Genomic DNA, 19,108 nt, shown 5'->3' on the forward strand with positions numbered 1-19,108 from the left:
TCTCAGCACACTCACTCTTGCAGCTCAGGAATGAGGCTCGTCTTGTTCTCTGATAGACAAGATCCAGGAGAAGCCAGCATGCAGCCAAGATGAAGGAGGGCAAAACTGTTTGTAACCTAACCTTCTTTCAAAATATGTTGGTTTTTAAACCTAATACCTTTCAGGCTGAAGGTATACTTATATTGAAGGTAAGTTACAAGGCTGGGTTGAAGTCTGAAGAAGAAAAGACTTAAACCCTATTTGGTTTTTTAACCTTATATTTTGTGTAAATTAAATATTTTGTTTAGTGAAGGTTTTTGTTTTTGTTTTTGAGAAGAGGAGTTTGCAGTAAGCAATGCTGACTTTGTGTCAGCTCTTTGAGGTGGTCCAGGTCAGGAAACAGACACCCCAAGAACTACTAGAGCTCTACTTTTGTGATATGGGCTAAAATAAGAGAATCTTGAAAGCCTAACAGTATTTCCCTCCCTCTTATACCAAAAAGAGTCTAGGCAGGGCAATATTTAGTTTCTTTCTTACACTTTAGACATCATAAAGGAAGATTCTGGACTGGACTTCTCCCAGACAAACTACTTTGTTGTTCATGAGAATCCATCCCAGCATAAATTCTGAAATTCTAAGACACCAGCTTACCATCTCACTGAAATTTGATAGGAATTTGTGAACCACTTTAACAGAGTAACATCTGTGTGGTGGGGAGTGCGTAGGTCCCCAGTCGGCTTCTGGGACCAGTTCAAGGTGCTGGTTACCACCTAGGATAATCTCTATGGGTTGGGTTCTTGTTATCTTCAGGACCCTTTACTGCAGGTGGAATCTGCTTGCCCGGTACTTGTTAGTCAAGGATGTTGCAGATTCCCATGCTAGGAGGTTAGGAGGATGTAGGTCTGAAGGATTACCTTCTTTGTTCAAGGCCCTTTACTCTGGAACAGTTTGTCTCCTGAGGTCAGGATGGCCACCAACCTGAGAACATTTAGGAGTGCAGTTAAAACTGTGCCCTTCAGTAGGACCTTCAGGGAGGAAGATTCCATTTAGATAGATGGCACCATGAGTGACAGTGATGCATTTTTAAATGTTTGTTATTTTTAGGACTACATGCAATGCTTGCCTACATAAATAACTGGAACACTCTTTGCATAACAAAAAATTAATTAATAATAAAAAGCAGTTCCTGCATATCCTGGTTTCCTGTTTGAAGCACTAGGAAGATTTTTCGCACTCACTTCCATATCACCCATGCTCCTTACATTTTCAAAAGATAGGAAGTGATACTATCAAAGCCAGTTAATTTCTTTTAAAAAGGCAGCAGTTTGCAAAATAAAATCTTAAAACTTAGATCTTAGATCTTTCTGATGGGCTAGTAAACTGTAAGATGCAGCAGAAACCAGTTGATTCATAAATCTAAATATGAATGGAATTAACTGGATGATAAACCAAAGCTTAGCTTGCCTTCTCAAATTAAGGGCTCATCTTGTGTGTCCTTATTTTTCCAGAAGAAAAAGAGAATGCAGTGATTTAGGAAGAGTAAAGACCCTGGAACAGATGCACCAGCAAAAGATGTGACAAAATGTCAAGAGGAATGTGCTTGTGGGCTGGGAATTTGGCCATGAGCATAACAGATGAGTCCCCCGGATGGCATGTTCCAGAGACGCCAGGCATTCTTTGGTGACAGCTGTGATTTTTATGGGCTAGCTTTGATGACAGTTTGGGAGGGGTCAGCTCAGCTTTTTTCTGACAGGAATTAGGTTTGTCATCAGATGCTAAAATCCTTCTGATTTATGCATCAACTTGTTCTGCTTTATCATATACACTTCAAGGTCTTCTTCCCTTGGTTCCTCAAGGAAGAAAAGGTGTGAGGCTTAAGATGCTGACATTAGACCACCAGGGAAAGCAGGGATAGGCCATGGAGAGCATGAATGACAAGTGTGAACCCTAAATTATCTATCAAGCACACTTCACCTGGAGGTGGAGAAAAGCCATTCTAGCAGCCGGGTTTTGACAGTCAATTTCTTCATCTTTGCTCACTCCTAAACTATTCCTAGCCTTTCATTTCTGTGCAGGCCAGAATATGCGTAAAACTTTCAAAGTGCAAGAAATCCACAAAACCAAAAATCTATTACATCTGCCATGTAATATATGCAATTTTTCAAAGCCAGCTTTCATGAAAACCAAGTTGAATTATAAAAATATTTATATGCTCCAAAAGGTTAGGAAAGTAAATATAGCATTCCAGATTTTCTCTAAACTTGCAGTTATAACCACAGTGAGAGCAATAATGATGTTGATTTATTTTGTGGAAGCTGTTTTTGACCTTCTTCTCTCCTCCTCCTCCTCCTCTTCCTTCCCTGGACAAACACTGGAAAGAAAGAGGGACTGGTCTACAGGCAACCCAGAGCTGGATTAAGGCCAACTGATGCCCTAAACACAGCCCAACAATGGTGCCCCTCGGCCCCTCCATTGCTTAACTGACAAGATGTTAAGACTAAGTAAGTGCTGAAAACTAAAGTTGAGCATGGCAGTGAAAGAGTTAAGGACATGATAGCTATGGGGGAAAAACTTTGTGGTGCCCCCCTTCTCTAGGTGTCCTAAGCACCTGTTTATTTTGTTTAAGGGTTAATCCAGGGCTGACACAACCATAGAAAAAGAAAGACCAACTGAAATCAAATAACGAAACAAAAGAAGGGAGCAGAGGTGATGCTCTTATCGGTGGCTCGCTACCCTTTGGACACACCCTCAGCTTTATTTGTCATGCGTATGAATCGTGCCAGAAGCAATGCTGAGCATCTTTCAAAGAACAATTCCAGGTGACATCACCAGCACTAAGCATGCTTCGGTGGACTGGACTGGAAGTCTGCATTTAATAGCTGAACAGAACCCTAAGAAATGTTCCTTTGGAAAACCAAGACTAAAGGTTATGCAAACATTCTAGCCACTGTGATGGGTCAGTGGAAGAGCTTAAAATGTTACGTACTTGTGATGATTTGATTCTGTACACTAGTCAGCACGTATGAGTTGAGCAGGGTGCCTACTTTGCATCAACAGGAGCCCATAACTGATAAACAGATAAAGCAAGCCGCTTTTAAAATATTTGTGAGATCCCACTCTTGGGGGAGGCAGTTGAATGAGGTGGCCTTTGAGGTCCCTTCCAGATCGATGGTTCTGTAATGAGCCTGGCATCTATTTTATTTCCAATGCCCATTGCCACACAGGGCTACAATTTCACAATAGGACTCATGGCTGGGATGATACTGCCCCATGGGGGAGTCTCAGCAAGTGGTCCCACTGCTCCATTCACCACCAGTTTATGGAGCAGGCAGCGAGACCATGCTTCCTGCCTCACTTGTAATATAAAATTGGCCATTAGCCTTCTCCCAAACCCTGTACTGGTCTGTGAAGGGAAAATCATAGAAAATCTTTAAGGCTGTGCAATCAACCCCCTTCAAGGCAAAAGTTTGGACTGCCATGTTACCTTACTAATTTGCCTATTAAATCAGTTTCTATATTTAGTCCTAGAAAATGGGTGTGAAGAAAACTATAATTACAGACTTAGATACAGAAACAAACTGAAGGGGCTAAACCGCTCAAAATTCAAGGCAATGCTAAACCTTACCATCCCAACATTTAAAGAGCTGGAGGTTGCCCATCCATCATCTTGGGCGTTTTTATTTACCAATACCACATTTTTCTTTTCACGTCTCAATTTGGTAAGATCTATATAGATCTGTAAAGGTGCAATTAATGATCACACTGTCTGGCAGAGAAAATTGATTAGGTCAAAGAGAATAAATGATTGCTTGACAGATCAGACTGGATGAAGTCAAATTTTGTACTTGCATAGCTTAAATGTGAAAACAAATGTTAGAAATAATTTAATACCGGGAACCTAAAATGTTCAGAGAGAGCCTAACCACTCTGTTCTGCATGTCAAATTAACCACCCAATAATGAACTCTCTCTCTGTAATATGTTCACTGTTTGGCAAGTTGCCACACCACAAGGCTACCCATACAACCTTCTAAAAAAAATGAAAACTTGTTATTCTAGGGCAGCTCTGTGAATACAGATTCTGTCAGAATCAGAAAGAAATATGTGGAGCATGCAGGCTGAGAAAACAACACGGCAGCGGGTGTCAGTTTTGATTTAAATGGTCCGCAGCTCCATACACTCTGGCACTAAAACATGCCAACCCAAGGCAAAAGGCTTCAAATCATAAACTAAGACAAATCAGTAAAAGAGCATTACATAGGCCTTTTGACTTTGATGGAAACGTCATATTTATTTATTCATTTCTATCTTGCTTTTTCAGCCAAAGGAGAAGGAATCTCATAAGTCACACTGCAGACGATGTTTCTAGGTATCAGAAATGGTGGCAGAATCTGATAAAGATAGTAGGAAGCAACCCGCAGTGAGACTTATGACCTTCCACAGTTTCTGTATCCTGAACCTTCTCCAGCCTAGAACTTTCTGGGTATCCAGGGCTGTGCTGCCTGCAGATGATGGCAATGTTAGCTCAGTGCATCTGGAGGGCATCATGACAGCGTCCTTGACAGATAAGCATCCGATCCTTGCTTAAAGTCTTCCAGTAAACTCCACCATTTCTAATACAGCCTGCTGTGTTTTCATGTTTGTCTTACCAGCCAAGAGAAACTACTGTATATCTCAGGGGATTTTGTGTCTCTTATATCTCCAGGGCATAGTGATAGTAAAAGAATGGAGGAATCACTTTGTGTGAACAAACAGATCAGAGTTTGGTTTTCAGAACTGGGTTAATTAAGAGCAGTAAAAGAATGGATACTTTCAGTGATCGAATGCTGTATAACAAGAGTTCTTTTGGGGCCTCGTGAAACATGACTGTCAATCGCTGCTTTTGGAGTCATGATGGTGCCTCAGTCCTACTCTTTTTCAAAGTAACTTGAAGGCAACATAAAACTCCCTGAACTCCCTGCCATTAGTATTGTGCCCATCTGTCAAAGTCCAGTTCTCGCCCTTGGCAGATATTTTCTTAATATTTCAGTTACTAATTGTTGTTGTTAAGTCGTTAAGTCATGTCTGACTCTGGGCAGGCTCAAATTGGTCTGCTTCAGCAGTTCAAAACACAAATAACCAGATTACCACAATGAACATAAGGCCCACACTGGAGAATGGTTGTATTACAGAGATCTAAAGCCAGCCTTCTCTTAATCCAGTGCTCTTACAAGTGTGTTGCACTACAACTCCCAAATGTCTGAGTCACTGGATAAAATTATCGTGACAGAAAATTTTGGGAGTAGTTACCCAACCCAAATAGAGGGCAATGCCTTTGGAATAGCTGACCTAAAGACTGCAGTGAATGCTTGAACGAATGCACAGATGCAGTTTTGCTTGCAGGATATCAAACCTGCCAAGTTCTCTATTAGCATCACTGAATTATGGCATGATATGCCTGCTCTGCTTGAACCTCCTAAAGCAGAGGCAGCGATGCCATCATGGCAATTTTCTGGCAACCCCAGCCCTGCAGTATGACAGCCATGTCATCTGTAGCTGAGATCTTCAGCCACAAATAGGGCAAAATATTTTTCTTGTCCTGGTGCCTGCAATGTCATAAATGCTACCTATACTTCTCTGGGATCCTATCAAATTCCTCTTCCAGCTTTTGCTTTCTCTGTGTCTATCTCTCTTAGTGTCAGACTTATTTCAAGCTCAGCAGCAGCAGCAGTGCCTTCAGTCATTTAAAAAGAAAGCAAATTGCTGATCTGTGGATGTGACAAGTCTACTAAACTGTAGGGCCAGATATTTTTCACTATGGTTGAAAATATTCCTTATACACAAGAAGGGCTTCCTGGGCCAACATTTGTGTAGAGTTTCCACTGTGTCCTATGTTGAATGGAGAGAATTGATGAAGAGCAGATGGGAGGACAGCCAACTTTTGAGCAGTTGCTAAAAGATGACACTTTATGAGCTATGTTGATAACCACTTTGGGAGGGGCTGCAAAAATACAATGAGTATTGCTTTTTTTTTTTTTAGGTTTTCATACCTGAATTAAATTTACAGGAATAGTACAAACAAATGAGGCATATAACACACATGGTGTTTCTTCTACATGCTTTTAAATTTGGGGATCTCTCTGTGTGGTACATTTTAGGGGAATTGCAAATGATTTGATTTTTGAAAGAATTTCAAGTGAAGTTGACCTTTCTCTGGAATCAGACTTGTCAACTATCAGATTAATAGAGCCTGGCGGGTTTTTTTAATGCAATAGCTGCATTTCCATTCAGATTTAGACACACACACATATACACACAAAGCGTATCTTCCTAGTTTTTTGTGGGTATTTTAATTTTTATGAAACTAACATATAGCAGAGTGAATAGGTGGCCCTATTTATGTATCATATTTATACGGCCACCCATCTCACGAAACATGACTCTGGGCAGCGTACAATCAAACCATAAAAACAATTTTTAAAAACATTCAACAAATACAAAACTTAAAAGCATTATTAAAAGCTAGGAAAGAGCATCAGATATTACGAACAATAGAGCCACCTCTTCAGATGCACCGTTCCCTTGCAACCCCCAGGCCTGTTGACACAACCAGGTTTTGAGGGACTTCCAGAAGGTCAGCAGAGCAGTCTCACCTCTGGGGGGGATGACGTTCCACAGGGTGGGTGGCACGGCAGAAAAGGCCCATCTCCTTGGTCCCGCCAGATGTAATTCTTTAGTAGACGGGTCCCACAACATACCTCTTCTGCTGGACCTGAAGGGATGGGTAGATGTAACTGGGGAGGAATGGTCCCTCAGATATCCTGGCCCCATGCCATGAAGGGCTTTAAAGGTCAAAACCAACCCCTTGAACTGGACCCAGAAACAAACTGGCAGCCAATGCAGCTCGCGGAGCAGAGGCGTAACGTATGCCACTCTAGGGGCACACATAATTGCCCGCACTGCCGCATTTTGCACCAGTTGAAATTTCCGGATACTCTTCAAGGGCAGCCCCATGCAGAATGCATTACGGTAGTCCACCCAGGAGGTGACCAGGGCAAAACACAAAACTGTGTAAAAGCCCTCCTAGCTACAACTGCCACCTGCCCTAGCTGTGAAATCGGGAGAATTTCAGGATCCTCTTCTTGTGTAAGGGCATTCTTCAAACTGGGTGGAAGTGATTCGGTATGTTCAGGGATACTTCAATGTGTCAGGGATAGTTAGTGCATATGGTGCAAAGACTGGCAGAGGTAAAAGGACTTATATTGCTAAACAAGCCCCCAAAGCTGTTTCAGGTTCAGCAGATGCCAGTAATTATTTTAAACCTTGTAAGCGATAGGAGAGAAAATAAATAAAAACAGTGAATGCCAGAAGAATCCTGCAACAGCCTTACTCAAAACACTAACTGGAAATCCCTGATAAGTTCATAAATGTAAGTAGGAACTAGAATGGTCAAAGTTCCAAATTTTACAAATTTATACCACTACCACCCTACCCCTCCAGCATTTTTCTATTTGAAGAGCTTGGAGAAAAATGTATAAAGCTTTGGGAGGGTTCAGGTTTGGATGGAGTCCTCTTTGGAGGAACCTCATTTCAGTTGGAACAATCCCCAAAACTTTCCAAATTGACCTGATCAGCATAAGTCACATTACCTTAATTTTCTATGCGAGCAGGTGGCCATATCTTGCTGACCTTGTCTTGGGTTGGGAAATAAACAAGGTTTCTACTTAGGAGCACAGGGCTGTGGGCTAAACCGGGAGTCAGAAACATCCCAGAAGAAAGCAACGCAGGAGTGTCCACAGGGCATTCTACACTTTCTACTTGCAACCCCCATCGTTGTCCTCCTTCTGCAGGAGAGCCACTGGTAATACAATGGAGTAGCTGACAAGTGTCAGTGAACTCCAAACTTCTTCTGAACTCTGCAGATATTCACAGCAACTTGATCCATATAAATAGCAGATAATGCATCAGAAGCAACCCTGGATGTGCCCCAAAGTTCTGCCTTCAGCTTGACCTGGGCCTCCCTGCAGTTCAGCTTCTGCCCACTCCCCTCACATCCTCCTCCTGCTCCCAGGCTTCTGCCTCCTGGCTCCCACTCATATCATGCTAAGCTTCTTTTTCTGAGCAAGCCGTCTGCCACATACAAAACAGGCAGAGCGTTCATCTCACCACTGTGGCCACAATCCTGACTTTTGTGACCATCTCCTGAGACACCCCTGAAGCAACAGCAAACCATGTCTGTAGTTTTGCGAATGAAACTACATGGGCATGTTCACGAAATTACCAGAAATCGACTTGACTCAAAGCAGATTATACCTTTATACCAGACATTCACATTGCATAGTGTTTTCCTCAGTGGCCTGCCTTCTTCACATCTCTAGAATTTCTCGTGACAACACATACACACAAACACCAGGAAAACAGGATCTGAGCTGAACTTTTTATGCAAACAAATGTGCGGCCTGAGAATGGGGATGAGAAGAAGAAGGGGAACAAAATGTGATAAGCGTTTATATCTCCCAGCTGGAAAGTTCAGCTGTTGAAAGGAATCTGAAAGAAGGCTGACAGAGCAATAAAATCCAAAAATACTTTTTTTCCCCCCTTTGTGCTTTGCATCATAACAGCAGTCCCCCTGTCATTCCCGGTGTGGTTGATTTAGGGATCTGTCTCAGTAAAGAAAAGGAATAATTTTATTATACTACATAATGCTGCGCTGTAGGCTTATATGATCCAATATTCAGAGGAACCAGTGTTGTATTTCACTAGTCTTCTACAAAGAATTTTGCTAAATTTAGCTCATGCTTGCTTGCTCTTCATTTTTATTGTTTTGTTTCAGCTTCCTGTTTGAAAAGTATTGAGGAAATACACCATAGCAAATGGGAAGTTAATAATCTCACAGTTACATACTCCATATGTAGTCATAGCTACGTACACAAAGAAAAGCAAACTGATGAGGAACAGGGGAACATAGTCTAGAAACCGGTAGGATGGAATGAAGAGGTGAGGGATGCTCCCTAAGAAAGCTGAAATCAAATCATCACTTGCTTGGAATAAGAATGCATTGGAGCCATAGATTTAGAGAATATTATTCCTTTCCACTCCACCTTCCTTTAACTCTGTCTGCCTCTAGCACACACTGCTAATTTATTATATAATTCTTTCAGAAAAATTATTTATCCATAGAATGAAATTTGTATTTCTTTATAAGCATGGTTCCACCCAAGTGTCTTGTGCTGTTCTGCATGGACTCCAGTCTCTTTAATCTATCTTCTCATGCTTAGTATTGCCCTACTCATGTTAATGGCTGTGACCACTCACTTCACAGCCACTCAAACCCTTAAAATCCTCTGGCCATTAATCAAGCATGGGTACGACCTGATCCAAAGAGATCCTGGAGTTCCATGCAGGGATTACCTAACTAGGGGTCCTCCATGATAACAATGTGATTGCCAGACTCCAGCACCTATCTGCAGAAGGTAAGCTACAACTTCCTTTTATCTTCGCAAGAAATGATAAAATAAATGATAAAAATAATTATGTTACCATCTTGTCAGAATCCAGTAGCAGCTGTTATGGGTGGAGAGGCTCTGCATTTGGATCTGCACTGCATGTGAGTCAAAGCCCTTCCCATTTATCTTCACTGTAAATCAGTGAAGCTTACCTTGGAGATTAAGAAAACTGTGGAAGGATATGAGTTTAATGCTGTCTTATAAGTGAAATTTCAGATCCGTATCTCATGAGATCAGAATAAGCATGCCTTGCTAATAACAGAAACATTTGTGCAACTTGGAACTCCAGCTGCTTAGAAATGGGGAAGAGGAATTGCTCAATTGGAGGCAAGGATGGTGAGATGGGGCTTTCTCCCCAGCTTGGGTCCCCCATGTGGTGACCACAGGGGCCAATGTATTCTCAGGAACTACTTGGCCCTGGCCAAGCACTGGAGCTCGCCTGATTACCCCCCTCTCCTATTTGATGTATTCTTTTAATGAATGTTAAGGTGTGGGAACTTAGTGTGTCTTAGATGAAATACCACTCTGAAGTGGACTCTTTTTTTTTTTTACTTTTTCTTATCCTGCCTTTATTTTTTATAAATAACTCAAGGTGGCGAACATACTTAATACTCCTTCCTCCTCCTCTTTTCCCCATAACAACGATCCTGTGAGGTGAGTTGGGCTGAGAGGGAGTGACTGGCCCAAAGGCAGGACTAGAACTCACCGTCTCCTGCTTTCTAGCCTGGTGCCTTCACCACTAGACCAAACTGGCTCTCTTTCTTTCCAAGACTGGCAGTAAAAAGGCGACAGCCTCGAGTGCTTCCTTGGCAAGGGTGCCCATCTTCTAAGAAGAGAAAAGGAGGGAAGTGAGCACGGAAGCAGCATGGAAGACTACAAAGGCGAATGAGGGTGCAACCTCCTCACTTTGCATCTCATAATTAAGGTTTTCCAACGTGCAGCCAATTTGTGAGAACGGCCATAGCAGGTCCTCAAAATTCAAAAGGCCCCCACCAACCCCAAAAGGTTGGAGACCCCTTCCGCCGTGTATTGATGTGTTAGGAGAAGATACATTCCCCGACAGCTGAGGCCTGCTCAAGTTTCCACGGTTCATTCTTGCTTCTGACGACAAGCATCTAGGGGCTGTATTTTCTGAATGCTTTAGATTTTTTTCTAGTTTTTTTTAATGTATTATTAGATTCAATAACATAAAAATCAATGAGGACCACATAATAAAAGAAAATGTAAAAAACCACAGTGCAAAATAACAACATGGATGCACATAAACGCTGAAAGAAAGAAAAAAGAATTACTACCTGCGGTAGTAATTAAAGAGATGGTTGGCTTCTGAAAGCATAAAGCTGACTGATGATCAAGAAAGATAACCCTATGAAGATAAGTAAGGAGAGAGAAAGTGGCTATAAAAGCTAAATATGTTCAGGGATAAAAGAAAAAAATTAAAATCTGAAAGCTCCGTCAGGTAAAACTAAAATTAGTAGATACTTTAAAATAGATATTAAGCTTGTTGTAGTTGTGACCACATGAGCTCTACTGAGTGCCTAACGTGAGGAGGCTACTGTAAATTATTAATCTCTATTATTTGTCTAAAATTGTTGCTGACAACTACGTAGGGCAATGTAAGTCTCCAGGTGAATAGGAGGTTACAGTGCTTCCCAATTTCATTCGCATTCTTGTTCCACAATCTTCCTGGCTCATTCCTGGAATTTCATAGGATCTGGAGGCTTCTGCCATGGTCATCTTCCTTTCGTAATATCCTCTATTTATCTTCTTCTGTTTTTCTCATTCCCCCTCCCCAAAATTAAAATCAATATTCTTTGATTGATTGGTAGTACAAGGAAACATCCCAAAGTTTTGGGAAGGAAATACTGCTTAGTTACTATTTTAGTTTTTAAAAAGGATGAGTTAAAAATGACATGCTGACCTGAAATGCTGCCAGCTAGATATTTAATCCCAGTGCAGATTGTTTAGCTGACCATAACAGAAATGGTTTAGGTCACAAATACTTTTGTCAGTGCAAATCTATATTTCCCTACTACAGAAGACCATCCACCCTTAAATACAAAACATTTTGTTTCTAAAGTGGCCGATTAATTTGTTTTTATCCATCCACCCTGCCAAATTACTGTAGTATTCATATCAAAGGGGGGAATACATTTTTTTTAAATTTCTTTTGCTGATAGTTTGAATTTCCATGATTGCAGCAAGATGACCTGAGTTACTGCTTTGTGTGTGTGTTTCTTTGTCCTCCACAATCTCTCTGGCCCTCTGTGCTTTCTGAATTGAAAAATCCCACAGGTAGAGTACTATAGTACTGGGATGTGTTATCCTGGGCTTTAGCTGAAGCACAAGAAGCCAAGGAGGTTGCAAATCCACAAGAGAGAGAGATAGCAATACAGGGAAGATTAGGCACTCACATGCTCCACCCCAGAAATATCTTAGTAGAGAATTTGTCCCACACTTACCTTAGTTCTCTCATCACTGATACATGAAAACCCCAAAGAAGAAAAAAAAAATTCAAAAAACATCATGTGTGACACCATCTTGAGTTGTACAAATAACAAATCTAATAAATAAGTAAAAATAAATAAAATGTAGCTTCCATCCTATTGGATGAAAACTGCTCTAGAAACTCCTACTCAGTGGTATAATTTCCTCCTTCCCTCCCTTTTAAGCTTCCTGTACTTTCATTTCCTATTTCCTGCATTCTTGTCCCCTCTGTTTCCTGCATCCTCTCTTGTAAAGGCCAATATTAATAAAGTCAAATCTCCATGACTTTTTGCACAGTCATTTAAATTGTAGACATTCTACAGCTAACATAATTTCTTGCAGAATTAGAACAATTGTGAACCTTTCACGACAGCTTAATATTTCAGCTAATAAGACAGAGAGGCAAATCAACTATAATGTTTAAAGTTCAAAATGTATAATACTCATAAAAAGAGTAAAGTGACACAGGGAATTTAATAATTAAGCATGCAAACTGTTTGAACTAGTTTAAGATCTGACGATAGGAAGCAGAGCTAGCTTTCTTCAGAATTTTCTGGGAATTTCAGTTAAATATTTGTCACCCAAATTTAATACTTTCCACTCCGTTGTCAAGTTGTTCTCGTGCAATCCTCATGTCGACGTGGCTTAGAAATACCTTTGTCGTCCGTCATTGCTGAAAATCACTAGAGCAGGAGCCATCTGCCTTTGTTTTCCTAGCAACCAGAATCAAGTTGCTAATGTGAAGGTCACCCTCTACGAACCCATCAGTCATCGAAACTGCCATGTTCGTCTCACAATGGTGTCAAGATTTTATCCTGCAGAAAAGATTTAATTCTCTTCTGCATCCTTGTAGCTCTGCATATTTATGTTTCGTGACTGAGAATTCTGAAACTAAATTAACAGCAGAGGAGAAACCCCTCATCCATGCAAATGGACTCAAAAAGAGGGATGGAGTGCACATAAAAAAACCTGGAGATGATTTTGAAGTATCATTTCTCTGCTGTATTGTTTCTGAAATTAAGCTCTTTTCTGGTTTGAGTTGGGTTTTTTTGTTTTTGTTTTTTTTGATTCTTGGACACTCTGAACAAAATGGAAAGATTGAGAGGAATTGAACTGGGTGAGTTCAGGTAGCTGAAATCTGATGATAAAAAAGAAGGGGTGTATTTGGGGGGAGGGAAATAAAATACCTTGTTCTGAAAAGATCTCTGAAATGCTGATATTGCTTCTCTCATCACTGACTCAGTGAAAACCCCCAAAACCCACTTTCACTTTGCCCAAAGAGCCAAGCTTTTTTCTGGAATAAGAAAGAGTTTAGAAGTATGGCTAGGTTTCCAATAAAAGTATAATGCGTGAGCGTTAGCCCTTGTAACATTTGGTCTTGATGAAGAACTCAAAATCAACTACTTCAGAGCCGAAATGGTTTTATTTACTAAACATTGTACAATGTGCCATCCTAAATAAAAAATCAATGCCATGCATCTAGAACAGACCAAAGTATTTAAATACTTGGGCATTTACTTCTATTTCTACCTAGGGTTACCAGATGTCTGACAAAAGGAGGACATGTCCTCCTCTTTGTCCTCATGTCCTCCATCCAGTAGGCATAGCCTTAAAATCAAATATTGTCTGGCTTTTTGAGTGTCTTGTGTGTGTGTCGGGGAGGGGGAGATCATTTCACAAAAGTAGTCATTCAAACTTTTGTGTACTGTGACCTTGTAAATTGTCTGCGGACTTGGCCGCCTAGATTTATGTTATTCATTTCCTAATTTCAGCAATCAGCTTTGATCCAGCCCCTTCAAATCTAGGATCACTGGAGTCTGTAGGTTGCATGACTCATCATATGTTTCTATGGTGAAATTTGTACAGCAAGCGTGTACAGTCGTCAATTCGATATTGTTGCTAGTGTACGTTCTTGAAAATAAAGATTTGTTGGAAAAATACAGTATTGCGATTGAAAAACCAGTCTTTCTGATGCTGGGAAAAGTGATTTCATATACACGTAGGCCTAAGTACATTTTTCTGCAGTTTTTTCACTGTAATTTTTGTCACGGATGCCAAAAAAGTTAAACAGTATGTCCTTCTCCCACACCCCATTTGTCCTTGTTTCCAATTGTCTGGGTCCTCCTTTGCCTGTTCAGATAACTGGTAACCCTAGAAATTTCCACCACATGGAGATATCAATCTCATGATCTCTCAGTTCTTGCCCAGAAGGCCTCAAATGCTATATACATTCACCAGTGTGGAATACAGTAGTAGTTAAGGGGCTGGATTAGGTGCAGGGAAGCCCAGCTTCTAGTCCATCAACCATGGGTTTCTTTGGGCCAGTCATTCTCTCTCATCCAGCCTACCTCGCAGGGTTGTTGTGATGGTGAAAACTAGGAGAGAGGACTGCATAACCAACCCTGGGATCCCAAATAAAATGGTGGAATGTCAGATTAGTGTGTGTACACTGTTATATAAGCAACAAATAACATCTCACAAATATACTGTGCTCTATAATGTTTAGTTTGTCAGTAGGTGGCAGTGTTTAAGGTTATTCTGTGTTTTTAAAGTTTTTTTTTTCCTGTGCTCTTTGGGAAAATCTCTGTGATATGATGTTACATCTTTTTTCTTCTCTGTGTTGTATGAAGAATAAAGTATGAGCCATGCTTGCAGTATCACCCTGATTGGAAAGTGTCCTGACTGAAGCAACATGCCCATATTATCAACACACTGACATGGAATATAAAGCTAATAATTAAATGTGTTTTGCGAGATGTAACAGCCATGATTTTGTTCCAACTCCTGCCAAGCTATTTAGAGCAAAGTTGTTGATGATTCTTTGTCTCTCTAGAGATCTGAGTGACCAGGGAGTGATTCAATCAAAATTGTTAAGAACTTTGCTTTATTTTTCATTACATGCCTAGCACACTTTTTCATTTGGAGCTTGGTTTCACTTCTGTTGAAGCTCACGTGACAGCCTGCCATTTAATATTGGATAAAAGCAGTCTTTTGGGATGGAGCCCTGGTCCAGTCCCTCTTTGCTGATAGAGTTTTCTTTTTTTATTCAATTTGTAGACTGCCTAATTCCCAATGACTCTTATGGAAAAAAGATATAGCCTACTGTGGCCTTTCAACCTCAACTCTAATTATGTTCGGCCCTGAAAAAGCCTTGATAAAAGAGCCCTTGGTTTGGACTTACAGAGGGACAGACTTACTGCAGCAGAAATCTCTCCTACAGGCCTTTCTCTACACCTAAATCTAAAATATTCTATATGTTTCTCATAAGAAAGAAAGACTTTAGTGAGCATCTTTCCTCATGCTGGAGGAAAGATGTAGTAGCGCCCCACTCTTACTCCATTACACAACAGCTGGCAGGAAAACCACCCACCAATGACTCTCCTTGACACGTGACTTGAGTCACTGTAAGTGGGTGCCTCTGATGGGGGTTTAGCCAGCTTTTGAACTGCCCAAAGGACAAGGCACAGGCATGGAGGAGGGCAGAGGATAAAGTGGGAGAGAACTTCCCTGGCGTGTTGGCCTTGTTCTCTCTGGCTTCTCTCTGCATTTCCTCTGCATCTGTGACCTGTCAGCAAATGAGAATTACTCATGTCACAGGCAAATTGGGACTTGCTTGCCTGAGGGAGCCCACTTTGGAGGAGCGATAGCTGCCATACTGCTAAAAGATATGTACAAGAAGTTAGTGTTCTTCCTCCCCCCAGCTTCCCTTCTGTGGGTAATTGGTTGGGTAAGACCACTGTCAATGAAGAAATGGCACAGGCAGAAAACAGCACATTTCATCCATTGCTGGCAGCATTTGCGTCCGTAAGAAAAGCGACCATCCAATTATAACTTACCCATGTAACATGTAGCTAGACACTTATTTAATGTAATGTAAACTCTGATACCAATTTTTGAGGAGACTGGAAATCTGAGAGCTCACTATAGTTCGTGCCACAGTTAGTTTATGCAGGAGAATGAATTTGCTGCCACGAAAAATCCACTCCCCAGCCCGTTTTTCCTTGTGGAAGTGGAGGCTTCCACTTGTTCATAGGATTGTCCACGCTTTTTTCAGCCCAAGCGGGTTTTAAAGCCACAAAGAAAGATTTATGTGTGGATGTTTATGAAAAAACATGCAAAATACTTTGCACTTTAACTATTTGGTATTGTAGGTCTAACCTAGCCCCATAGACAAACAGACAGACACACACACATACACACATACACACACACATACACACTACAAACAATTACTAATAATGTGACACCAGCACCTGACCTCAAAGAGTTTATAATCTAGGTGTCAGCTGCTTACTCTAACTTAAATTTATTTGCACAGTTGTTTGGGCCAGTTTGAAACTAGATGTTCTTGTTTATGTGGTTTGAACACTAGCCATTCTTTGATTTTAAGTCTTATGGAAGCGGTACATAAATCACATAAATAAATACATACATCTTTCGTTGTGGCTGGGAAGAAAGAACCGTACAATTAAAAAGTTGTCAGCCACAATGAAGGAATTGTCCTAAATAAGTCAGTATGAACACCAAGCTACAGCTTCTCACAGTAAACCCTCAGCAAAATTGGAGGAACCTGAAAGCATGAAGCTCTCACCTGTTTTGGTTTCCACCTCTTTCGTGATTCCTGTTGAGGGGCAGCAGTGTTGCTTGCCTGGATCACTGGAGATTGCCCCCTCCGAGTTTTCTGTGTGTGAGATCTAGGCAGCAGGGGCCTTAGGGTCAAGATACAGAGGCAGCTGGCAGCAGTGGAAACAAGTGGCGGCCTATGCTCCTAGTAAGCCCAAGAGCTTACTGTAGTCAGTTCCTCCCCAAATAACTGGAATGTCCCTCATCTATTTTCCTTTATCATGAAAGAGAGGAACAGCCGTAGTGAATGTTAAGATGGAGGGTAATTTAATTGCTATTGTATTTTTTCCCCTTTTATTCCCCCATATCCTGACATGTATTTTTGTGCAAAATGTTATTAGGGTGGTATTGTCAGAGTGGAGAGGAAGAAATTGGATTGCTCTAAGTGGATGTGTGATGAACAGAAGTGAAAAAACTATCAATAACTAGATATTCATGTTTCATGTTTTCACATCAGTTATCTTATAGCACCATCTTGACTTTAAGAACAGAATATTTTATTCTGTCAACCTCCTGCTTGAGTCACATAATTCTGAAGGAAAAGGACAAGGAAGTATCTGTGTATGAATGAAATTATTTATGAAATAAAAATTATAAAATGAACATTGGAAACTATGTACATATCTAACTGGCGAACTTAATTGCCTGGGTGGGATAATTTGGGGTTTGGATCTTGGTTGCAGAAGTCTAGTCCTAGTTGCACCAGAATGGGACACTAACGCAATTGGTCTTCCACCGCACCCAAAAGCACCCAGCCAATCTATCTGAAGTCTGGGAGTAAACCCCTATACAATCGTTCTTTAAAACATCTACTGATACACCACACTAGTTGAATTCTAGAAGCATGCCAGAGGGAATAGTTAAGGCGTTTTCAGCATTGATGTGTGATCAGGTTGAATTCCCTTACAAGCTGAAGGCCAAAAAGATAAAAGGCCTGTTGCTAGATGATTTACAACTAATTTAATTATTGGTTTTACATTAAACAGATGCAACGTTTATCTCGGTATACCACAGTCTTCTAATTTTGGATCATATTAGTATTTTTAAAAGACAGCTCTAATACTGTTAGCAGATGGATGCACGCTATTGCAGTAGAGGGAACTGGAAACTCTCAATATACCTAGCTATAAATATTTTTTGACATTTATTATCCTCACTTGAGTTCAGGTGCTAAAATACTTGGACTGAAAATGTGGTTGGAGTTGAAAAAAATAGATGTAGTTCCTAATAATTTCTCAGGCGATGATGGAGATCAAAAACAGCAGGGAGATGGAGTCTCTCCATTTGTGAGACCTATATTGAATTGACAAAATTTAGGTTATCTTCCTGGTGTCAAGCCACAAAGCTATTCAGATCTGCTTGGATAAAATAAAAGATTACCTTGAAAAGCCTTGCATTTGTAGTCCTGTAACCCAGTAAAGCCAGTTATATAGATTTTTAAATCCACTGTCATGTGCCTATGAGCTTTGCTTATCCTGAGGGAAGTAGAGGGATTGAGTTAACCAGAAGATCATAGCCCTTATAAAATCTGTCCAATAAATAAACTCAAGGTGTATGTATTACAGTGAATTACAAATCTTATCTTTTAAGTTAATACATATTAGTCTGGTTGATGTGGTTGGCTTGAGATTGAAAAATGTCACATCAGGGATCATCACCATAGATCACCTGTGGTGTAAACTACACTGAGAATGGATTGCAGATATTATTGGTTTTGGAAGTTAACCTACATAATACAGGTCTGGATTCTAAACGAGGCAAAAGCCCCAGGAGAGATATAAAGGGGAAACAAGATGCCACTCAATAGCTATTTGAGAATATACAGTATTCAAGAAAAATAGCAGTGATATGCAAATCTTCTAGATGCTTAAAACTGTAATCCCAGAACTCTTGGTGCTTCTGTCAAATAGCCATCACATCCTGCAGATTCTCACCAAAAGAGGGTGTGTTTTCTCTCACCCCCTCATGCGGTAAGCTCCATTCTCCTGAGTGGTCATGGATGACTCTACTTGGAATATTATCTTCTAGGCCAGACCCTGACCTTTTCTTGAACACAATCCATCTTGTTTAGCAGTTCCTAGAAGCTGTGCCTGTCTAATGGTTTCCTCTGCTGTGCCAAAATACTGTATTTCATTTCTGTCTACTATCTGCATATCACCGGTGAAAGGATTTTCAGGAGAATTAGCCAAGAATATACCTGGAAAATTATTTTTCACAACTCAGCAAGTGCAAATAAGATTTCATATGGTCAGTGAGACTGTGAGTAACATTACATATTAACATCTTTAAAGTAAAAGATGATCAAATCTGAGATGTTATGAAATAAAAAAATTGTTTAGTAATTGAGATACGCATTCCAAAATTTTTGCTGCTCAGGTAAGGCAAAGCTTATGACTGATTGCATTATTTTCACAGGTACTGTAGACTTCCTCTGAGTTACCTAGTTGGATAATGCAGATAGTAGATACTGAAATATTTTGTGAAGATATTATTCTAAAATATAAAACCTCTGTTGATTAACTGTGGGAAAATACA

The 19,108-nt window shown here is 40.5% G+C and overlaps 1 long non-coding RNA gene across 5 annotated transcripts in view; it reads right to left on the minus strand.

Annotated features, from left to right (window-relative positions):
• LOC148216229 (uncharacterized) overlaps positions 1–13,352 on the minus strand; it is a 36,124-nt gene extending 22,772 nt beyond the window's left edge. Inside the window, exons 1-5 of one of the 5 annotated variants that reach the window (XR_015795789.1) lie at positions 12,545–13,334; positions 11,926–11,941; positions 10,759–10,829; positions 10,170–10,289; positions 6,220–6,729 (exon numbers count right to left, since the gene is read on the minus strand). This is a non-coding gene — a long non-coding RNA (uncharacterized LOC148216229). Of the gene's footprint in view, positions 1–6,219; positions 6,730–10,169; positions 10,290–10,758; positions 10,830–11,925; positions 12,495–12,544 lie in introns of those variants that run through there. The other 4 variants (XR_015795790.1, XR_015795791.1, XR_015795793.1 and 1 more) reach the window with 4 other exon arrangements.
• Positions 13,353–19,108: the final 5,756 nt, after the last annotated feature.

This window comes from Python bivittatus, unplaced genomic scaffold (genome assembly GCF_059951505.1).
Source record: "Python bivittatus isolate LINGU-HERP-01145 unplaced genomic scaffold, Pbiv_v1 ctg000270_np1212, whole genome shotgun sequence".
NCBI lineage: Eukaryota > Metazoa > Chordata > Lepidosauria > Squamata > Pythonidae > Python > Python bivittatus.